Source organism: Coenobita brevimanus, chromosome 97, assembly GCF_032717465.1.
Source record: "Coenobita brevimanus isolate Jiangsu-jjx chromosome 97, ASM3271746v2, whole genome shotgun sequence".
NCBI lineage: Eukaryota > Metazoa > Arthropoda > Malacostraca > Decapoda > Coenobitidae > Coenobita > Coenobita brevimanus.
This window is the reverse complement of record NC_137050.1, coordinates 43,742,748-43,764,034: the sequence shown is the minus strand read 5'-3', so window position 1 is coordinate 43,764,034 and position 21,287 is coordinate 43,742,748.

Below are 21,287 nucleotides of genomic sequence, written 5' to 3'. Positions count from 1 at the left end.
AAGGTGTGATGGTAATGAAGTATTTACCTGCTGTCATTGCCCTACCTGGTGGTGTAGTGGTTAGAAGGCCCCAGTGGAAGTGACGGCCGTGCATAAGTTGGTTACCCCACAGAGTGACTGGAAGTTTGTCGATCATGTAAAGCCACGAGGAGAAGTAGGCCGGTCAACTACCTTGAAATGTACCAGACTACGTTAGCCTAGCCTAGGTCCCCTACGCGTACAACGGGGTAAAATGGAATTGCCTGTTACCGTTTTATTGATTTGTTAAATTCTACTCGAGTTCAGGGTTGACTAGATTTTGTGATTTACCATTGCACTTCCTGCCTTACTGTGTGTGTGTGTGTGTGTGTGTGTGTGTGTGTGTGTGTGCGCGCATGGGTGCGTGTGTGCGTGAGTGCATGCGTTCGCTAGTGATTAATTTTATCATTACCATCGCCACGACCTCTAGCTACCCAAAGATGAGGTCAGATAGAATGTAGGCAGCAAGACAGAAAGTTATAGTGGGAAAGAAAATCAACACTATAGCAAATACAATGGGACACACACACACACACACGCATTCATCTACTATTCAAACACCCAGAATCATCGCTCACCTCACAGGAATTATCTGTATGTATATATATATAAATATATATATATATATATATATATATATATATATATATATATATATATATATATATATATATATATATATATATATATATTTTTTTCATTTTTTTTTTTTTTTTAATTAGCTTCACTTTTCTCTCACAGGACAGTCCATCGACAAGAGTTAAGTTAATAAAAGGAGTTCTAAGTATTGTCATGTTCCCGTTCTTTAATATCTCATCAGACCAACTTGATTCCTTGTCAGGTCCCTGGCCTTCTCAAATTCATATTCTCCTTTTATTACCCACTCATTTTCCCTAACTATCAACTCTCTTAATGGTTTGCTACGCGTTCTGCCCTCATCATATTCACTCACTAACATCATTTTCATTCCTCAAATACTCATTTTCTTCATCAAACCATAACATCTAAAGATTTTGTTCAGCCCAGTGTTAACATACTTCATTACTCCACGTCTCTGTAGAATTAGACCATTCTCTGTCCTATCCACGCTTTGCACTCCACACACACATTTCGAAAGCCCCATTTCCACTGCTCTTGCTCTTCAGTTTTTGTTCTAATATCACACCAAAGTTTCACATCCATATGTTACTATGGGTACTAAAAAACCCTCATATAATCCTCTTGCAGTCTCCACATTCACACCTCTGCTTATATCCAAGGTCCTTGTATCTCCAACCACTTTCCTTCTTCTGTTCTACTTTCCACTTAGTATGCACATTTAACTGTTTCTCTGTTTCTTCACCCGTGTACCAAGATTCCATCACTAATTCGTGTCTTCATTCACTACCAGATAACACTGATAGTCACTTTCCCTGTCAACAACAACGTTCATTGCACACTTATCAACATATACTCTCCAGTTACGACGTTAATAGATATCAACAGAACTCTTCGCCAGCCCCTGAATCACTGTGGATCCAAAATTCAGAACTATCGATTTGCGTAGTCATCCTCCAAGACGGTGTGATTAGGATGGATAGAACAGCCGCCTGGGCGTCATAGGAGGTTGGGTTCATATCCTTCATAGTAGCTTCTCCGTCTTTTTACCGATATTTTGATTGCCCATTTATAGTTTTTTCAGCATCTGGTGAAATATTTTCCTCTAATTTTTTTTATTACCCGGATATACTCTTTCTACTACATGGATACTTTAAAATAACCCTTTGAATCCGAGGGTCATCATTTTGGTTTATTCTTTCTGTCACCAGACAATCTTCGTATTAATTTTAAGAAAGACCTGTCGTTTTGACGCTGATATAAAAAGGCTGCCTTTAACGCCTACAAATCTAAGTCTATCCTAACCACACAAACTTTTGACAATTCCTTCGACTCTAAACAAAAAACAACAGGAGAGGGAAAAATGAACAAAATACCTTCCCAGGCTGCGCTGTTAACCACAAAACTCGTCTTCTTGCTGAAGTGGTTAATTCATGACTTCTTTGTTTACTCACGTGAGTGAGCATGGGAGGCTGAGAGTGTTAATACTGTAAATATTCATCCTCTCATGGCCGGGACAAACGTAGTAACCTATAGAGCGTCACCTAGCGCCAGATTCTTATTTTTAGGTATCAGTGAGTATGCTAGCCTGGGAATGTTAATGAGTTTGGTCCTTATGACGGCGTGATGAGGACTGGTGGAATCGTGGCCTGAGAGTCGTAGGAGACCGGTTTTAGTTCTCAACCACCGTCTTTTAACTTTTTTTCATACTGTTTTCTTGAAATGTTTGTATCTACTTTTGAAAAAAAAAAAAAACAATATCCCGTACTTTTCTTTCCTCTCCTTACTATTTTTTCCCCTAAATCCTGTTATTCTTTTCATCTTATTCTTTTTATCTTCTTCTGACTTGTGATAGATCATTTTTCATCCCAAATGAACTGTATCCTTGCAATGAACGGGATAATGGTGTCTGTTTGGAACTCCTTCAGTGGAGGAGACTATTTCTGGGATGAATAAAGTGGACTGAAGGCAGAAAGAATATAATACAAAAGGTGTGATGGTAATGAAGTATTTACCTGCTGTCATTGCCCTACCTGGTGGTGTAGTGGTTAGAAGGCCCCAGTGGAAGTGACGGCCGTGCATAAGTTGGTTACCCCACAGTGTGACTGGAAGTTTGTCGATCATGTAAAGCCACCAGGAGAAGTAGGCCGGTCAACTACCCTGAAATGTACCAGACTACGTTAGCCTAGCCTAGGTCCCCTACGCGTACAACGGGGTAAAATGGAATTGCCTGTTACCGTTTTATTGATTTGTTAAATTCTACTCGAGTTCAGGGTTGACTAGATTTTGTGATTTACCATTGCACTTCCTGCCTTACTGTGTGTGTGTGTGTGTGTGTGTGTGTGTGTGTGTGTGTGTGTGTGTGTGTGTGTGTGTGTGTGTGTGTGTGTGCGCGCGCGCATTGGTGCGTGTGTGCGTCCGTGCGTGCGCTCGCTAGTGATTAATTTTATCATTATCATCGCCACCACCTCTTGCTACCCAAAGATGAGGTCAGATAGGATGTAGGCAGCAAGACAGAAAGTTATAGTGGGAAAGCAAATCAACACTATAGCAAATACAATGGGACACACACACACACACACGCATTCATCTACTATTCAAACACCCAGAATCATCGCTCACCTCACAGGAATTATCTGTATGTATATATATATATTTTTTTTTTTTATAAATTAGCTTCACTTTTCTCTCACAGGACAGTCCATCGACAAGAGTTAAGTTAATAAAAGGAGTTCTAAGTATTGTCATGTTCCCGTTCTTTAATATCTCATCAGACCAACTTGATTGCTTGTCAGGTCCCTGGCCTTCTCAAATTCATATTCTCCTTTTATTACCCACTCATTTTCCCTGACTATCAACTCTTAATGGTTTGCTACGCGTTCTACCCTCATCATATTCACTCACTCACATCATTTTCATTCCTCAAATACTCATTTGCTTCATCAGACCATATCATCTAAAGATTTTGTTCAGCCCAGTGTTAACATACTTCATTACTCCACGTCTCTGTAGAATTAGACCATTCTCTGTCCTATCCACGCTTTGCACTCCACACACACATTTCGAAAGCCCCATTTCCACTGCTCTTGCTCTTGACTTTTTGTTCTAATATCACACCAAAGTTTCACATCCATATGTTACTATGGGTACTAAAAAACCCTCATATAATCCTATTGCAGTCTCCACATTCACACCTCTGCTTATATCCAAGGTCCTTGTATCTCCAACCACTTTCCTTCTTCTGTTCTATTTTCCACTTAGTCTGCACATTTAACTGTTTCTCTGTTTCTTCACCCGTGTACCAAGATTCCATCACTAATTCGTGTCTTCATTCACTACCAGATAACACTGATAGTCACTTTCCCTGTCAACAACAACGTTCATTGCACACTTATCAACATATACTCTCCAGTTACGACGTTAATAGATATCAACAGAACTCTTCGCCAGCCCCTGAATCACTGTGGATCCAAAATTCAGAACTATCGATTTCCGTAGTCATCCTCCAAGACGGTGTGATTAGGATGGATAGAACAGCCGCCTGGGCGTCATAGGAGGTTGGGTTCATATCCTTCATAGTAGCTTCTCCGTCTTTTTACCGATATTTTGATTTCCCATTTATAGTTTTTTCAGCATCTGGTGAAATATTTTCCTATAATTTTTTTTATTACCCCGATATACTCTTTCTACTACATGGATACTTTAAAATAACCCCTTGAATCCGAGGTTCATCATTTTGGTTTATTCTTTCTGTCACCAGACAATCTTCGTATTAATTTTAAGAAAGACCTGTCGTTTTGACGCGGATATAAAAAGGCTGCCTTTAACGCCCACAAATCTAAGTCTATCCTAACCACACAAACTTTTGACAATTCCTTCGACTCTAAACAAAAAACAACAGGAGAGGGAAAAATGAACAAAAGACCTTTCCGGGCTGCGCTGTTAACCACAAAACTCGTCTTCTTGCTGAAGTGGTTAATTCATGACTTCTTTGTTTACTCACGTGAGTGAGCATGGGAGGCTGAGAGTGTTAATACTGTAAATATTCATCCTCTCATGGCCGGGACAAACGTAGTAACCTATAGAGCGTCACCTAGCGCCAGATTCTTATTTTTAGGTATCAGTGAGTATGCTAGCCTGGGAATGTTAATGAGTTTGGTCCTTATGACGGCGTGATGAGGACTGGTGGAATCGTGGCCTGAGAGTCGTAGAGTCCGGTGTTAGTTCTCAACCACCGTCTTTTAACTTTTTTTCATTCTGTTTTCTTGAAGTGTTTGTATCTACTTTTGAAAAAATAAAATATCCCGTACTTTTCTTTCCTCTCCTTACTATTTTTTCCCCTAAATCCTGTTATTCTTTTCATTTTTTTCTTTTTATCTTCTTCTGACTTGTGATAGATCATTTTTCATCCCAAATGAACTGTATCCTTGCAATGAACGGGATAATGGTGTCTGTTTGGAACTCCTTCAGTGGAGGAGACTATTTCTGGGATGAATAAAGTGGACTGAAGGCAGAAAGAATATAATACAAAAGGTGTGATGGTAATGAAGTATTTACCTGCTGTCATCGCCCTACCTGGTGGTGTAGTGGTTAGAAGGCCACAGTGGAAGTGACGGCCGTGCATAAGTTGGTTACCCCACAGAGTGACTGGAAGTTTGTCGATCATGTAAAGCCACCAGGAGAAGTAGGCCGGTCAACTACCCTGAAATGTACCAGACTACGTTAGCCTAGCCTAGGTCCCCTACGCGTACAACGGGGTAAAATGGAATTGCCTGTTACCGTTTTATTGATTTGTTAAATTCTACTCCAGTTCAGGGTTGACTAGATTTTGTGATTTACCATTGCACTTTCTGCCTTACTGTGTGTGTGTGTGTGTGTGTGTGTGTGTGTGTGTGTGTGTGTGTCTGTGTGTGTGTGTGTGTGTCTGTGTGTGTGTGTGCGCATGGGTGCGTGTGTGCGTGCGTGCGTGCACTCGCTAGTGATTAATTTTATCATTACCATCGCCACCACCTCTTGCTACCCAAAGATGAGGTCAGATATAATGCAGGCAGCAAGAGAGAAAGTTATAGTTGGAAAGCAAATCAACACTATAGCAAATACAATTTGACACACACACACACACACGCATTCATCTACTATTCAAACACCCAGAATCATCGCTCACCTCACAGGAATTATCTGTATGTATATATATATATATATTTTTTTTTTCATTTTTTTTTTTATAAATTACCTTCACTTTTCTCTCACAGGTCAGTCCATCGACAAGAGTTAAGTTAATAAAAGGAGTTCTAAGTATTGTCATGTTCCCGTTCTTTAATATCTCATCAGACCAACTTGATTGCTTGTCAGGTCCCTGGCCTTCTCAAATTCATATTCTCCTTTTATTACCCACTCATTTTCCCTGACTATCAACTCTTAATGGTTTGCTACGCGTTCTGCCCTCATCATATTCACTCACTAACATCATTTTCATTCCTCAAATACTCATTTTCTTCATCAGACCATAACATCTAAAGATTTTGTTCAGCCCAGTGTTAACATACTTCATTACTCCACGTCTCTGTAGAATTAGACCATTCTCTGTCCTATCCACGCTTTGCACTCCACACACACATTTCGAAAGCCCCATTTCCACTGCTCTTGCTCTTGAGTTTTTGTTCTAATATCACACCAAAGTTTCACATCCATATGTTACTATGGGTACTAAAAACCCTCATATAATCCTCTTGCAGTCTCCACATTCACACCTCTGCTTATATCCAAGGCCCTTGTATCTCCAACCACTTTCCTTCTTCTGTTCTACTTTCCACTTAGTCTGCACATTTAACTGTTTCTCTGTTTCTTCACCCGTGTACCAAGATTCCATCACTAATTCGTGTCTTCATTCACTACCAGATAACACTGATAGTCACTTTCCCTGTCAACAACAACGTTCATTGCACACTTATCAACATATACTCTCCAGTTACGACGTTAATAGATATCAACAGAACTCTTCGCCAGCCCCTGAATCACTGTGGATCCAAAATTCAGAACTATCGATTTGCGTAGTCATCCTCCAAGACGGTGTGATTAGGATGGATAGAACAGCCACCTGGGCGTCATAGGAGGTTGGGTTCATATCCTTCATAGTAGCTTCTCCGTCTTTTTACCGATATTTTGATTTCCTATTTATAGTTTTTTCAGCATCTGGTGAAATATTTTCCTATAATTTTTTTTTTATTACCCCAATATACTCTTTCTACTACATGGATACTTGAAAATAACCCCTTGAATCCGAGGGTCATCATTTTGGTTTATTCTTTCTGTCACCAGACAATCTTCGTATTAATTTTAAGAAAGACCTGTCGTTTTGACGCGGATATAAAAAGGCTGCCTTTAACGCCTACAAATCTAAGTCTATCCTAACCACACAAACTTTTGACAATTCCTTCGACTCTAAACAAAAAACAACAGGAGAGGGAAAAATGAACAAAAGACCTTTCCTGGCTGCGCTGTTAACCACAAAACTCGTCTTCTTGCTGAAGTGGTTAATTCATGACTTCTTTGTTTACTCACGTGAGTGAGCATGGGAGAGCTGAGAGTGTTAATACTGTAAATATTCATCCTCTCATGGCCGGGACAAATGTAGTAACCTATAGAGCGTCACCTAGCGCCAGATTCTTATTTTTAGCTATCAGTGAGTATGCTAGCCTGGGAATGTTAATGAGTTTGGTCCTTATGACGGCGTGATGAGGACTGGTGGAATCGTGGCCTGAGAGTCGTAGGAGTCCGGTTTTGTTCTCAACCACCGTCTTTTAACTTTTTTTCATACTGTTTTCTTGAAGTGTTTGTATCTGCTTTTGAAAAAAAAAAAAAAAAAATCCCGTACTTTTCTTTCCTCTCCTTACTATTTTTTTTCCCCTAAATCCTGTTATTCTTTTCATCTTATTCTTTTCATCTTCTTCTGACTTGTGATAGATCATTTTTCATCCCAAATGAACTGTATCCTTGCAATGAACGGGATAATGGTGTCTGTTTGGAACTCCTTCAGTGGAGGAGACTATTTCTGGGATGAATAAAGTGGACTGAAGGCAGAAAGAATATAATACAAAAGGTGTGATGGTAATGAAGTATTTACCTGCTGTCATTGCCCTACCTGGTGGTGTAGTGGTTAGAAGGCCACAGTGGAAGTGACGGCCGTGCATAAGTTGGTTACCCCACAGAGTGACTGGAAGTTTGTCGATCATGTAAAGCCACCAGGAGAAGTAGGCCGGTCAACTACCCTGAAATGTACCAGACTACGATAGCCTAGCCTAGGGTCCCCTACGCGTACAACGGGGTAAAATGGAATTGCCTGTTACCGTTTTATTGATTTGTTAAATTCTACTCCAGTTCAGGGTTGACTAGATTTAGTGATTTACTATTGCACTTCCTGCCTTACTGTGTGTGTGTGTGTGTGTGTGTGTGTGTGTGTGTGTGTGTGTGTGTGTGTGTGTGCGCATGGGTGCGTGTGTGCGTGCGTGCGTGCACTCGCTAGTGATTAATTTTATCATTACCATCGCCACAACCTCTTGCTACCCAAAGATGAGGTCAGATAGGATGTAGGCAGCAAGACAGAAAGTTCTATTTGGAAAGCAAATCAACACTATAGCAAATACAATTTGACACATACACACACACGCATTCATCTACTATTCAAACACCCAGAATCATCGCTCACCTCACAGGAATTATCTGTATGTATATATATATATATATATATATATATATATATATATATATATATATATATATTTTTTTTTTTTTTTTCATTTTTTTTTTTTATAAATTAGCTTCACTTTTCTCTCACAGGTCAGTCCATCGACAAGAGTTAAGTTAATAAAAGGAGTTCTAAGTATTGTCATGTTCCCGTTCTTTAATATCTCATCAGACCAACTTGATTGCTTGTCAGGTCCCTGGCCTTCTCAAATTCATATTCTCCTTTTATTACCCACTCATTTTCCCTGACTATCAACTCTTAATGGTTTGCTACGCGTTCTGCCCTCATCATACTCACTCACTAACATCATTTTCATTCCTCAAATACTCATTTTCTTCATCAGACCATAACATCTAAAGATTTTGTTCAGCCCAGTGTTAACATACTTCATTACTCCACGTCTTTGTAGAATTAGACCATTCTCTGTCCTATCCACGCTTTGCACTCCACACACACATTTCGAAAGCCCCATTTCCACTGCTCTTGCTCTTGAGTTTTTGTTCTAATATCACACCAAAGTTTCACATCCATATGTTACTATGGGTACTAAAAAACCCTCATATAATCCTATTGCAGTCTCCACATTCACACCTCTGCTTATATCCAAGGCCCTTGTATCTCCAACCACTTTCCTTCTTCTGTTCTACTTTCCACTTAGTCTGCACATTTAACTGTTTCTCTGTTTCTTCACCCGTGTACCAAGATTCCATCACTAATTCGTGTCTTCATTCACTACCAGATAACACTGATAGTCACTTTCCCAGTCAACAACAACGTTCATTGCACACTTATCAACATATACTCTCCAGTTACGACGTTAATAGATATCAACAGAACTCTTCGCCAGCCCCTGAATCACTGTGGATCCAAAATTCAGAACTATCGATTTGCGTAGTCATCCTCCAAGACGGTGTGATTAGGATGGATAGAACAGCCGCCTGGGCGTCATAGGAGGTTGGGTTCATATCCTTCATAGTAGCTTCTCCGTCTTTTTACCGATATTTTGATTTCCTATTTATAGTTTTTTCAGCATCTGGTGAAATATTTTCCTATAATCTTTTTTTTATTACCCCGATATACTCTTTCTACTACATGGATACTTGAAAATAACCCCTTGAATCCGAGGGTCATCATTTTGGTTTTATTCTTTCTGTCACCAGACAATCTTCGTATTAATTTTTAAGAAAGACCTGTCGTTTTGACGCGGATATAAAAAGGCTGCCTTTAACGCCTACAAATCTAAGTCTATCCTAACCACACAAACTTTTTGACAATTCCTTCGACTCTAAACAAAAAACAACAGGAGAGGGAAAAATGAACAAAAGACCTTTCCTGGCTGCGCTGTTAACCACAAAACTCGTCTTCTTGCTGAAGTGGTTAATTCATGACTTCTTTGTTTACTCACGTGAGTGAGCATGGGAGAGCTGAGAGTGTTAATACTGTAAATATTCATCCTCTCATGGCCGGGACAAATGTAGTAACCTATAGAGCGTCACCTAGCGCCAGATTCTTATTTTTAGCTATCAGTGAGTATGCTAGCCTGGGAATGTTAATGAGTTTGGTCCTTATGACGGCGTGATGAGGACTGGTGGAATCGTGGCCTGAGAGTCGTAGGAGTCCGGTTTTGTTCTCAACCACCGTCTTTTAACTTTTTTTCATACTGTTTTCTTGAAGTGTTTGTATCTGCTTTTGAAAAAAAAAAAAAAAAAATCCCGTACTTTTCTTTCCTCTCCTTACTATTTTTTTTCCCCTAAATCCTGTTATTCTTTTCATCTTATTCTTTTCATCTTCTTCTGACTTGTGATAGATCATTTTTCATCCCAAATGAACTGTATCCTTGCAATGAACGGGATAATGGTGTCTGTTTGGAACTCCTTCAGTGGAGGAGACTATTTCTGGGAAGAATAAAGTGGATTGAAGGCAGAAAGAATATAATACAAAAGGTGTGATGGTAATGAAGTATTTACCTGCTGTCATTGCCCTACCTGGTGGTGTAGTGGTTAGAAGGCCACAGTGGAAGTGACGGCCGTGCATAAGTTGGTTACCCCACAGAGTGACTGGAAGTTTGTCGATCATGTAAAGCCACCAGGAGAAGTAGGCCGGTCAACTACCCTGAAATGTACCAGACTACGATAGCCTAGCCTAGGTCCCCTACGCGTACAACGGGGTAAAATGGAATTGCCTGTTACCGTTTTATTGATTTGTTAAATTCTACTCCAGTTCAGGGTTGACTAGATTTAGTGATTTACTATTGCACTTCCTGCCTTACTGTGTGTGTGTCTGTGTGTGTGTGTGTGTGTGTGTGTGTGTGTGTGCGCATGGGTGCGTGTGTGCGTGCGTGCGTGCACTCGCTAGTGATTAATTTTATCATTACCATCGCCACAACCTCTTGCTACCCAAAGATGAGGTCAGATAGGATGTAGGCAGCAAGAGAGAAAGTTCTATTTGGAAAGCAAATCAACACTATAGCAAATACAATTTGACACATACACACACACACGCATTCATCTACTATTCAAACACCCAGAATCATCGCTCACCTCACAGGAATTATCTGTATGTATATATATATATATATATATTTTTTAAATTAGCTTCACTTTTCTCTCACAGGTCAGTCCATCGACAAGAGTTAAGTTAATAAAAGGAGTTCTAAGTATTGTCATGTTCCCGTTCTTTAATATCTCATCAGACCAACTTGATTGCTTGTCAGGTCCCTGGCCTTCTCAAATTCATATTCTCCTTTTATTACCCACTCATTTTCCCTGACTATCAACTCTTAATGGTTTGCTACGCGTTCTGCCCTCATCATACTCACTCACTAACATCATTTTCATTCCTCAAATACTCATTTTCTTCATCAGACCATAACATCTAAAGATTTTGTTCAGCCCAGTGTTAACATACTTCATTACTCCACGTCTTTGTAGAATTAGACCATTCTCTGCCCTATCCACGCTTTGCACTCCACACACACATTTCGAAAGCCCCATTTCCACTGCTCTTGCTCTTGAGTTTTTGTTCTAATATCACACCAAAGTTTCACATCCATATGTTACTATGGGTACTAAAAAACACTCATATAATCCTCTTGCAGTCTCCACATTCACACCTCTGCTTATATCCAAGGCCCTTGTATCTCCAACCACTTTCCTTCTTCTGTTCTACTTTCCACTTAGTCTGCACATTTAACTGTTTCTCTGTTTCTTCACCCGTGTACCAAGATTCCATCACTAATTCGTGTCTTCATTCACTACCAGATAACACTGATAGTCACTTTCCCTGTCAACAACAACGTTCATTGCACACTTATCAACATATACTCTCCAGTTACGACGTTAATAGATATCAACAGAACTCTTCGCCAGCCCCTGAATCACTGTGGATCCAAAATTCAGAACTATCGATTTGCGTAGTCATCCTCCAAGACGGTGTGATTAGGATGGATAGAACAGCCACCTGGGCGTCATAGGAGGTTGGGTTCATATCCTTCATAGTAGCTTCTCCGTCTTTTTACCGATATTTTGATTTCCTATTTATAGCAGATGATACTGCACTGGTGACTGATTCAGAGGAGAGATTGAGAGAGTTGGTAGAGGAGTTTGGAAGGGTGTGTGAGAGGAGGAAATTGAAAGTAAATGAGAATAAGAGTAAAGTGATGAAGTGTACGAGGTTGATAGATGGTAGGGGGATGAATATAGTTTTGAATGGTGAGTTGCTTGAGGAGGTAGATTGTTTTAAATATCTAGGGTCACATGTTGCTGTGGATGGAAGAATAGATGCAGAAGTGAAGTTTAGAATAAATGAAGTAGGAAAGGTGCTGGGAGGAATGAAAAAAGTGTTTAAATGTCGTTCTCTTAGAATGGATGTAAAGAGAAGGCTGTATGAGGGTGTTGTGGTACCGACTGCATTATATGGGTCTGAAACATGGAATATGGGTGTAGCAGAGAGGAAAAGTTTGAATGTAATGGAGATGAGATGTCTGAGGAGTATGTGTGGAGTGACGCGTATGGATCGGGTGCGAAATGATGAAGTGCGAAGGAGAACTGGAGTTGTTCGGGAGATGGCTGGTAGAGTTGAGCAGAGGGTGTTGCAAATGGTTTGGGCATGTGGAGAGAATGGATAATGAGCGATTGGTGAAAAAGATAACTAGATCTGATGTGAGAGGTGTAAGGCTGAGAGGAAGACCACGAATAGGATGGATGGACAGTGTGAAGAGAGAGTGCTGGATGCGAGAGGGATGTCTGTTGAGCAGGAAGAGTGGCTGTGCGTGACAGAAATAAATGGAGAGAAATTGTGAATGAATAAGTGATGACGCAGCCCTGAGGGGATATTCTCCCGCATTTGGTCTGATCAGCTAGTCAGGTCAGGTGCGGGTAAGGGGATGGGTCTGTTATGATGTGGCAGGGGTAAACCAGTTCTGCTGTCGGGCCCTGCTGCGGATGTCACTGATTGCATTGCCCAGTTGACCCTTGTGCGGTGTGGTGCGGTGAGGATCTGTCCGTTCTCCCCTTTGGGGCTAAGATGCGAATGAATGTGTTTGAATGGATGAGTAAATGGAGAGTGAGTCGTCCTGTCTCGGCTACCTCCCTTTCCTTGGGGGAAGCAGCCTAGGTATATAGATAGATAGATAGATAGATTTATAGTTTTTTCAGCATCTGGTGAAATATTTTCCTATAATTTTTTTTTTATTACCCCGATATACTCTTTCTACTACATGGATACTTGAAAATAACCCCTTGAATCCGAGGGTCATCATTTTGGTTTATTTTTTCTGTCACCAGACAATCTTCGTATTAATTTTAAGAAAGACCGGTCGTTTTGACGCGGATATAAAAAGGCTGCCTTTAACGCCTACAAATCTAAGTCTATCCTAACCACACAAACTTTTGACAATTCCTTCGACTCTAAACAAAAAACAACAGGAGAGGGAAAAATGAACAAAAGACCTTTCCTGGCTGCGCTGTTAACCACAAAACTCGTCTTCTTGCTGAAGTGGTTAATTCATGACTTCTTTGTTTACTCACGTGAGTGAGCATGGGAGGCTGAGAGTGTTAATACTGTAAATATTCATCCTCTCATGGCCGGGACAAATGTAGTAACCTATAGAGCGTCACCTAGCGCCAGATTCTTATTTTTAGCTATCAGTGAGTATGCTAGCCTAGGAATGTTAATGAGTTTGGTCCTTATGACGGCGTGATGAGGACTGGTGGAATCGTGGCCTGAGAGTCGTAGGAGTCCGGTTTTGTTCTCAACCAGCGTCTTTTAACTTTTTTTCATACTGTTTTCTTGAAGTGTTTGTATCTGCTTTTGAAAAAAAAAAAAAATCCCGTACTTTTCTTTCCTCTCCTTACTATTTTTTTTTTCCCTAAATCCTGTTATTCTTTTCATCTTATTCTTTTCATCTTCTTCTGACTTGTGATAGATCATTTTTCATCCCAAATGAACTGTATCCTTGCAATGAACGGGATAATGGTGTCTGTTTGGAACTCCTTCAGTGGAGGAGACTATTTCTGGGATGAATAAAGTGGACTGAAGGCAGAAAGAATATAATACAAAAGGTGTGATGGTAATGAAGTATTTACCTGCTGTCATTGCCCTACCTGGTGGTGTAGTGGTTAGAAGGCCACAGTGGAAGTGACGGCCGTGCATAAGTTGGTTACCCCACAGAGTGACTGGAAGTTTGTCGATCATGTAAAGCCACCAGGAGAAGTAGGCCGGTCAACTACCCTGAAATGTACCAGACTACGATAGCCTAGCCTAGGTCCCCTACGCGTACAACGGGGTAAAATGGAATTGCCTGTTACCGTTTTATTGATTTGTTAAATTCTACTCCAGTTCAGGGTTGACTACATTTAGTGATTTACTATTGCACTTCCTGCCTTACTGTGTGTGTGTGTGTGTGTGTGTGTGTGTGTGTGTGTGTGTGTGTGTGTGTGTGTGTGTGTGTGTGTGCGCATGGGTGCGTGTGTGCGTGCGTGCGTGCACTCGCTAGTGATTAATTTTATCATTACCATCGCCACAACCTCTTGCTACCCAAAGATGAGGTCAGATAGGATGTAGGCAGCAAGAGAGAAAGTTCTATTTGGAAAGCAAATCAACACTATAGCAAATACAATTTGACACACACACACACACACGCATTCATCTACTATTCAAACACCCAGAATCATCGCTCACCTCACAGGAATTATCTGTATGTATATATATATATATATATATATATATATATATATATATATATATATATATATATATATATATATATATATATATATATATATATATATATATTATTATTTTTTTTTTTATAAATTAGCTTCACTTTTCTCTCACAGGTCAGTCCATCGACAAGAGTTAAGTTAATAAAAGGAGTTCTAAGTATTGTCATGTTCCCGTTCTTTAATATCTCATCAGACCAACTTGATTGCTTGTCAGGTCCCTGGCCTTCTCAAATTCATATTCTCCTTTTATTACCCACTCATTTTCCCTGACTATCAACTCTTAATGGTTTGCTACGCGTTCTGCCCTCATCATACTCACTCACTAACATCATTTTCATTCCTCAAATACTCATTTTCTTCATCAGACCATAACATCTAAAGATTTTGTTCAGCCCAGTGTTAACATACTTCATTACTCCACGTCTTTGTAGAATTAGACCATTCTCTGTCCTATCCACGCTTTGCACTCCACACACACATTTCGAAAGCCCCATTTCCACTGCTCTTGCTCTTGAGTTTTTGTTCTAATATCACACCAAAGTTTCACATCCATATGTTACTATGGGTACTCAAAACCCTCATATAATCCTCTTGCAGTCTCCACATTCACACCTCTGCTTATATCCAAGGCCCTTGTATCTCCAACCACTTTCCTTCTTCTGTTCTACTTTCCACTTAGTCTGCACATTTAACTGTTTCTCTGTTTCTTCACCCGTGTACCAAGATTCCATCACTAATTCGTGTCTTCATTCACTACCAGATAACACTGATAGTCACTTTCCCTGTCAACAACAACGTTCATTGCACACTTATCAACATATACTCTCCAGTTACGACGTTAATAGATATCAACAGAACTCTTCGCCAGCCCCTGAATCACTGTGGATCCAAAATTCAGAACTATCGATTTGCGTAGTCATCCTCCAAGACGGTGTGATTAGGATGGATAGAACAGCCGCCTGGGCGTCATAGGAGGTTGGGTTCATATCCTTCATAGTAGCTTCTCCGTCTTTTTACCGATATTTTGATTTCCTATTTATAGTTTTTTCAGCATCTGGTGAAATATTTTCCTATAATTTTTTTTTTATTACCCCGATATACTCTTTCTACTACATGGATACTTGAAAATAACCCCTTGAATCCGAGGGTCATCATTTTGGTTTATTCTTTCTGTCACCAGACAATCTTCGTATTAATTTTAAGAAAGACCTGTCGTTTTGACGCGGATATAAAAAGGCTGCCTTTAACGCCTACAAATCTAAGTCTATCCTAACCACACAAACTTTTGACAATTCCTTCGACTCTAAACAAAAAACAACAGGAGAGGGAAAAATGAACAAAAGACCTTTCCTGGCTGCGCTGTTAACCACAAAACTCGTCTTCTTGCTGAAGTGGTTAATTCATGACTTCTTTGTTTACTCACGTGAGTGAGCATGGGAGGCTGAGAGTGTTAATACTGTAAATATTCATCCTCTCATGGCCGGGACAAATGTAGTAACCTATAGAGCGTCACCTAGCGCCAGATTCTTATTTTTAGCTATCAGTGAGTATGCTAGCCTGGGAATGTTAATGAGTTTGGTCCTTATGACGGCGTGATGAGGACTGGTGGAATCGTGGCCTGAGAGTCGTAGGAGTCCGGTTTTGTTCTCAACCAGCGTCTTTTAACTTTTTTTCATACTGTTTTCTTGAAGTGTTTGTATCTGCTTTTTGAAAAAAAAAAATCCCGTACTTTTCTTTCCTCTCCTTACTATTTTTTTTTTCCCTAAATCCTGTTATTCTTTTCATCTTATTCTTTTCATCTTCTTCTGACTTGTGATAGATCATTTTTCATCCCAAATGAACTGTATCCTTGCAATGAACGGGATAATGGTGTCTGTTTGGAACTCCTTCAGTGGAGGAGACTATTTCTGGGATGAATAAAGTGGACTGAAGGCAGAAAGAATATAATACAAAAGGTGTGATGGTAATGAAGTATTTACCTGCTGTCATTGCCCTACCTGGTGGTGTAGTGGTTAGAAGGCCACAGTGGAAGTGACGGCCGTGCATAAGTTGGTTACCCCACAGAGTGACTGGAAGTTTGTCGATCATGTAAAGCCACCAGGAGAAGTAGGCCGGTCAACTACCCTGAAATGTACCAGACTACGTTAGCCTAGCCTAGGTCCCCTACGCGTACAACGGGGTAAAATGGAATTGCCTGTTACCGTTTTATTGATTTGTTAAATTCTACTCCAGTTCAGGGTTGACTAGATTTAGTGATTTACTATTGCACTTCCTGCCTTACTGTGTGTGTGTGTGTGTGTGTGTGTGTGTGTGTGTGTGTGTGTGTGTGTGCGTGTGTGCGCATGGGTGCGTGTGTGCGTGCGTGCGTGCACTCGCTAGTGATTAATTTTATCATTACCATCGCCACAACCTCTTGCTACCCAAAGATGAGGTCAGATAGGATGTAGGCAGCAAGACAGAAAGTTCTATTTGGAAAGCAAATCAACACTATAGCAAATACAATTTGACACATACACACACACGCATTCATCTACTATTCAAACACCCAGAATCATCGCTCACCTCACAGGAATTATCTGTATGTATATATATATATATATATATATATATTTTTTTTTTTTTTTTTTTTTTTTTTTTTTTTTATAAATTAGCTTCACTTTTCTCTCACAGGTCAGTCCATCGACAAGAGTTAAGTTAATAAAAGGAGTTCTAAGTATTGTCATGTTCCCGTTCTTTAATATCTCATCAGACCAACTTGATTGCTTGTCAGGTCCCTGGCCTTCTCAAATTCATATTCTCCTTTTATTACCCACTCATTTTCCCTGACTATCAACTCTTAATGGTTTGCTACGCGTTCTGCCCTCATCATACTCACTCACTAACATCATTTTCATTCCTCAAATACTCATTTTCTTCATCAGACCATAACATCTAAAGATTTTGTTCAGCCCAGTGTTAACATACTTCATTACTCCACGTCTCTTGTAGAATTAGACCATTCTCTGTCCTATCCACGCTTTGCACTCCACACACACATTTCGAAAGCCCCATTTCCACTGCTCTTGCTCTTGAGTTTTTGTTCTAATATCACACCAAAGTTTCACATCCATATGTTACTATGGGTACTAAAAAACCCTCATATAATCCTCTTGCAGTCTCCACATTCACACCTCTGCTTATATCCAAGGCCCTTGTATCTCCAACCACTTTCCTTCTTCTGTTCTACTTTCCACTTAGTCTGCACATTTAACTGTTTCTCTGTTTCTTCACCCGTGTACCAAGATTCCATCACTAATTCGTGTCTTCATTCACTACCAGATAACACTGATAGTCACTTTCCCTGTCAACAACAACGTTCATTGCACACTTATCAACATATACTCTCCAGTTACGACGTTAATAGATATCAACAGAACTCTTCGCCAGCCCCTGAATCACTGTGGATCCAAAATTCAGAACTATCGATTTGCGTAGTCATCCTCCAAGACGGTGTGATTAGGATGGATAGAACAGCCGCCTGGGCGTCATAGGAGGTTGGGTTCATATCCTTCATAGTAGCTTCTCCGTCTTTTTACCGATATTTTGATTTCCTATTTATAGTTTTTTCAGCATCTGGTGAAATATTTTCCTATAATTTTTTTTTATTACCCCGATATACTCTTTCTACTACATGGATACTTGAAAATAACCCCTTGAATCCGAGGGTCATCATTTTGGTTTATTCTTTCTGTCACCAGACAATCTTCGTATTAATTTTAAGAAAGACCTGTCGTTTTGACGCGGATATAAAAAGGCTGCCTTTAACGCCTACAAATCTAAGTCTATCCTAACCACACAAACTTTTGACAATTCCTTCGACTCTAAACAAAAAACAACAGGAGAGGGAAAAATGAACAAAAGACCTTTCCTGGCTGCGCTGTTAACCACAAAACTCGTCTTCTTGCTGAAGTGGTTAATTCATGACTTCTTTGTTTACTCACGTGAGTGAGCATGGGAGGCTGAGAGTGTTAATACTGTAAATATTCATCCTCTCATGGCCGGGACAAACGTAGTAACCTATAGAGCGTCACCTAGCGCCAGATTCTTATTTTTAGCTATCAGTGAGTATGCTAGCCTGGGAATGTTAATGAGTTTGGTCCTTATGACGGCGTGATGAGGACTGGTGGAATCGTGGCCTGAGAGTCGTAGGAGACCGGTTTTAGTTCTCAACCACCGTCTTTTAACTTTTTTTCATACTGTTTTCTTGAAATGTTTGTATCTACTTTTGAAAAAAAAAAAACAATATCCCGTACTTTTCTTTCCTCTCCTTACTATTTTTTCCCCTAAATCCTGTTATTCTTTTCATCTTATTCTTTTCATCTTCTTCTGACTTGTGATAGATCATTTTTCATCCCAAATGAACTGTATCCTTGCAATGAACGGGATAATGGTGTCTGTTTGGAACTCCTTCAGTGGAGGAGACTATTTCTGGGATGAATAAAGTGGACTGAAGGCAGAAAGAATATAATACAAAAGGTGTGATGGTAATGAAGTATTTACCTGCTGTCATTGCCCTACCTGGTGGTGTAGTGGTTAGAAGGCCACAGTGGAAGTGACGGCCGTGCATAAGTTGGTTACCCCACAGAGTGACTGGAAGTTTGTCGATCATGTAAAGCCACCAGGAGAAGTAGGCCGGTCAACTACCCTGAAATGTACCAGACTACGATAGCCTAGCCTAGGTCCCCTACGCGTACAACGGGGTAAAATGGAATTGCCTGTTACCGTTTTATTGATTTGTTAAATTCTACTCCAGTTCAGGGTTGACTACATTTAGTGATTTACTATTGCACTTCCTGCCTTACTGTGTGTGTGTGTGTGTGTGTGTGTGTGTGTGTGTGTGTGTGTGTGTGTGTGTGTGTGTGTGTGTGTGTGTGTGTGTGTGTGTGTGTGCGCATGGGTGCGTGTGTGCGTGCGTGCGTGCACTCGCTAGTGATTAATTTTATCATTACCATCGCCACAACCTCTTGCTACCCAAAGATGAGGTCAGATAGGATGTAGGCAGCAAGAGAGAAAGTTCTATTTGGAAAGCAAATCAACACTATAGCAAATACAATTTGACACACACACACACACACGCATTCATCTACTATTCAAACACCCAGAATCATCGCTCACCTCACAGGAATTATCTGTATGTATATATATATATATATATATACATATATATATATATATATATATATATATATATATATTTTTTTTTTTTTTTTTTTATAAATTAGCTTCACTTTTCTCTCACAGGTCAGTCCATCGACAAGAGTTAAGTTAATAAAAGGAGTTCTAAGTATTGTCATGTTCCCGTTCTTTAATATCTCATCAGACCAACTTGATTGCTTGTCAGGTCCCTGGCCTTCTCAAATTCATATTCTCCTTTTTATTACCCACTCATTTTCCCTGACTATCAACTCTTAATGGTTTGCTACGCGTTCTGCCCTCATCATACTCACTCACTAACATCATTTTCATTCCTCAAATACTCATTTTCTTCATCAGACCATAACATCTAAAGATTTTGTTCAGCCCAGTGTTAACATACTTCATTACTCCACGTCTTTGTAGAATTAGACCATTCTCTGTCCTATCCACGCTTTGCACTCCACACACACATTTCGAAAGCCCCATTTCCACTGCTCTTGCTCTTGAGTTTTTGTTCTAATATCACACCAAAGTTTCACATCCATATGTTACTATGGGTACTAAAAAACCCTCATATAATCCTCTTGCAGTCTCCACATTCACACCTCTGCTTATATCCAAGGCCCTTGTATCTCCAACCACTTTCCTTCTTCTGTTCTACTTTCCACTTAGTCTGCACATTTAACTGTTTCTCTGTTTCTTCACCCGTGTACCAAGATTCCATCACTAATTCGTGTCTTCATTCACTACCAGATAACACTGATAGTCACTTTCCCTGTCAACAACAACGTTCATTGCACACTTATCAACATATACTCTCCAGTTACGACGTTAATAGATATCAACAGAACTCTTCGCCAGCCCCTGAATCACTGTGGATCCAAAATTCAGAACTATCGATTTGCGTAGTCATCCTCCAAGACGGTGTGATTAGGATGGATAGAACAGCCGCCTGGGCGTCATAGGAGGTTGGGTTCATATCCTTCATAGTAGCTTCTCCGTCTTTTTACCGATATTTTGATTTCCTATTTATAGTTTTTTCAGCATCTGGTGAAATATTTTCCTATAATTTTTTTTTTATTACCCCGATATACTCTTTCTACTACATGGATACTTGAAAATAACCCCTTGAATCCGAGGGTCATCATTTTGGTTTATTCTTTCTGTCACCAGACAATCTTCGTATTAATTTTAAGAAAGACCTGTCGTTTTGACGCGGATATAAAAAGGCTGCCTTTAACGCCTACAAATCTAAGTCTATCCTAACCACACAAACTTTTGACAATTCCTTCGACTCTAAACAAAAAACAACAGGAGAGGGAAAAATGAACAAAAGACCTTTCCTGGCTGCGCTGTTAACCACAAAACTCGTCTTCTTGCTGAAGTGGTTAATTCATGACTTCTTTGTTTACTCACGTGAGTGAGCATGGGAGGCTGAGAGTGTTAATACTGTAAATATTCATCCTCTCATGGCCGGGACAAATGTAGTAACCTATAGAGCGTCACCTAGCGCCAGATTCTTATTTTTA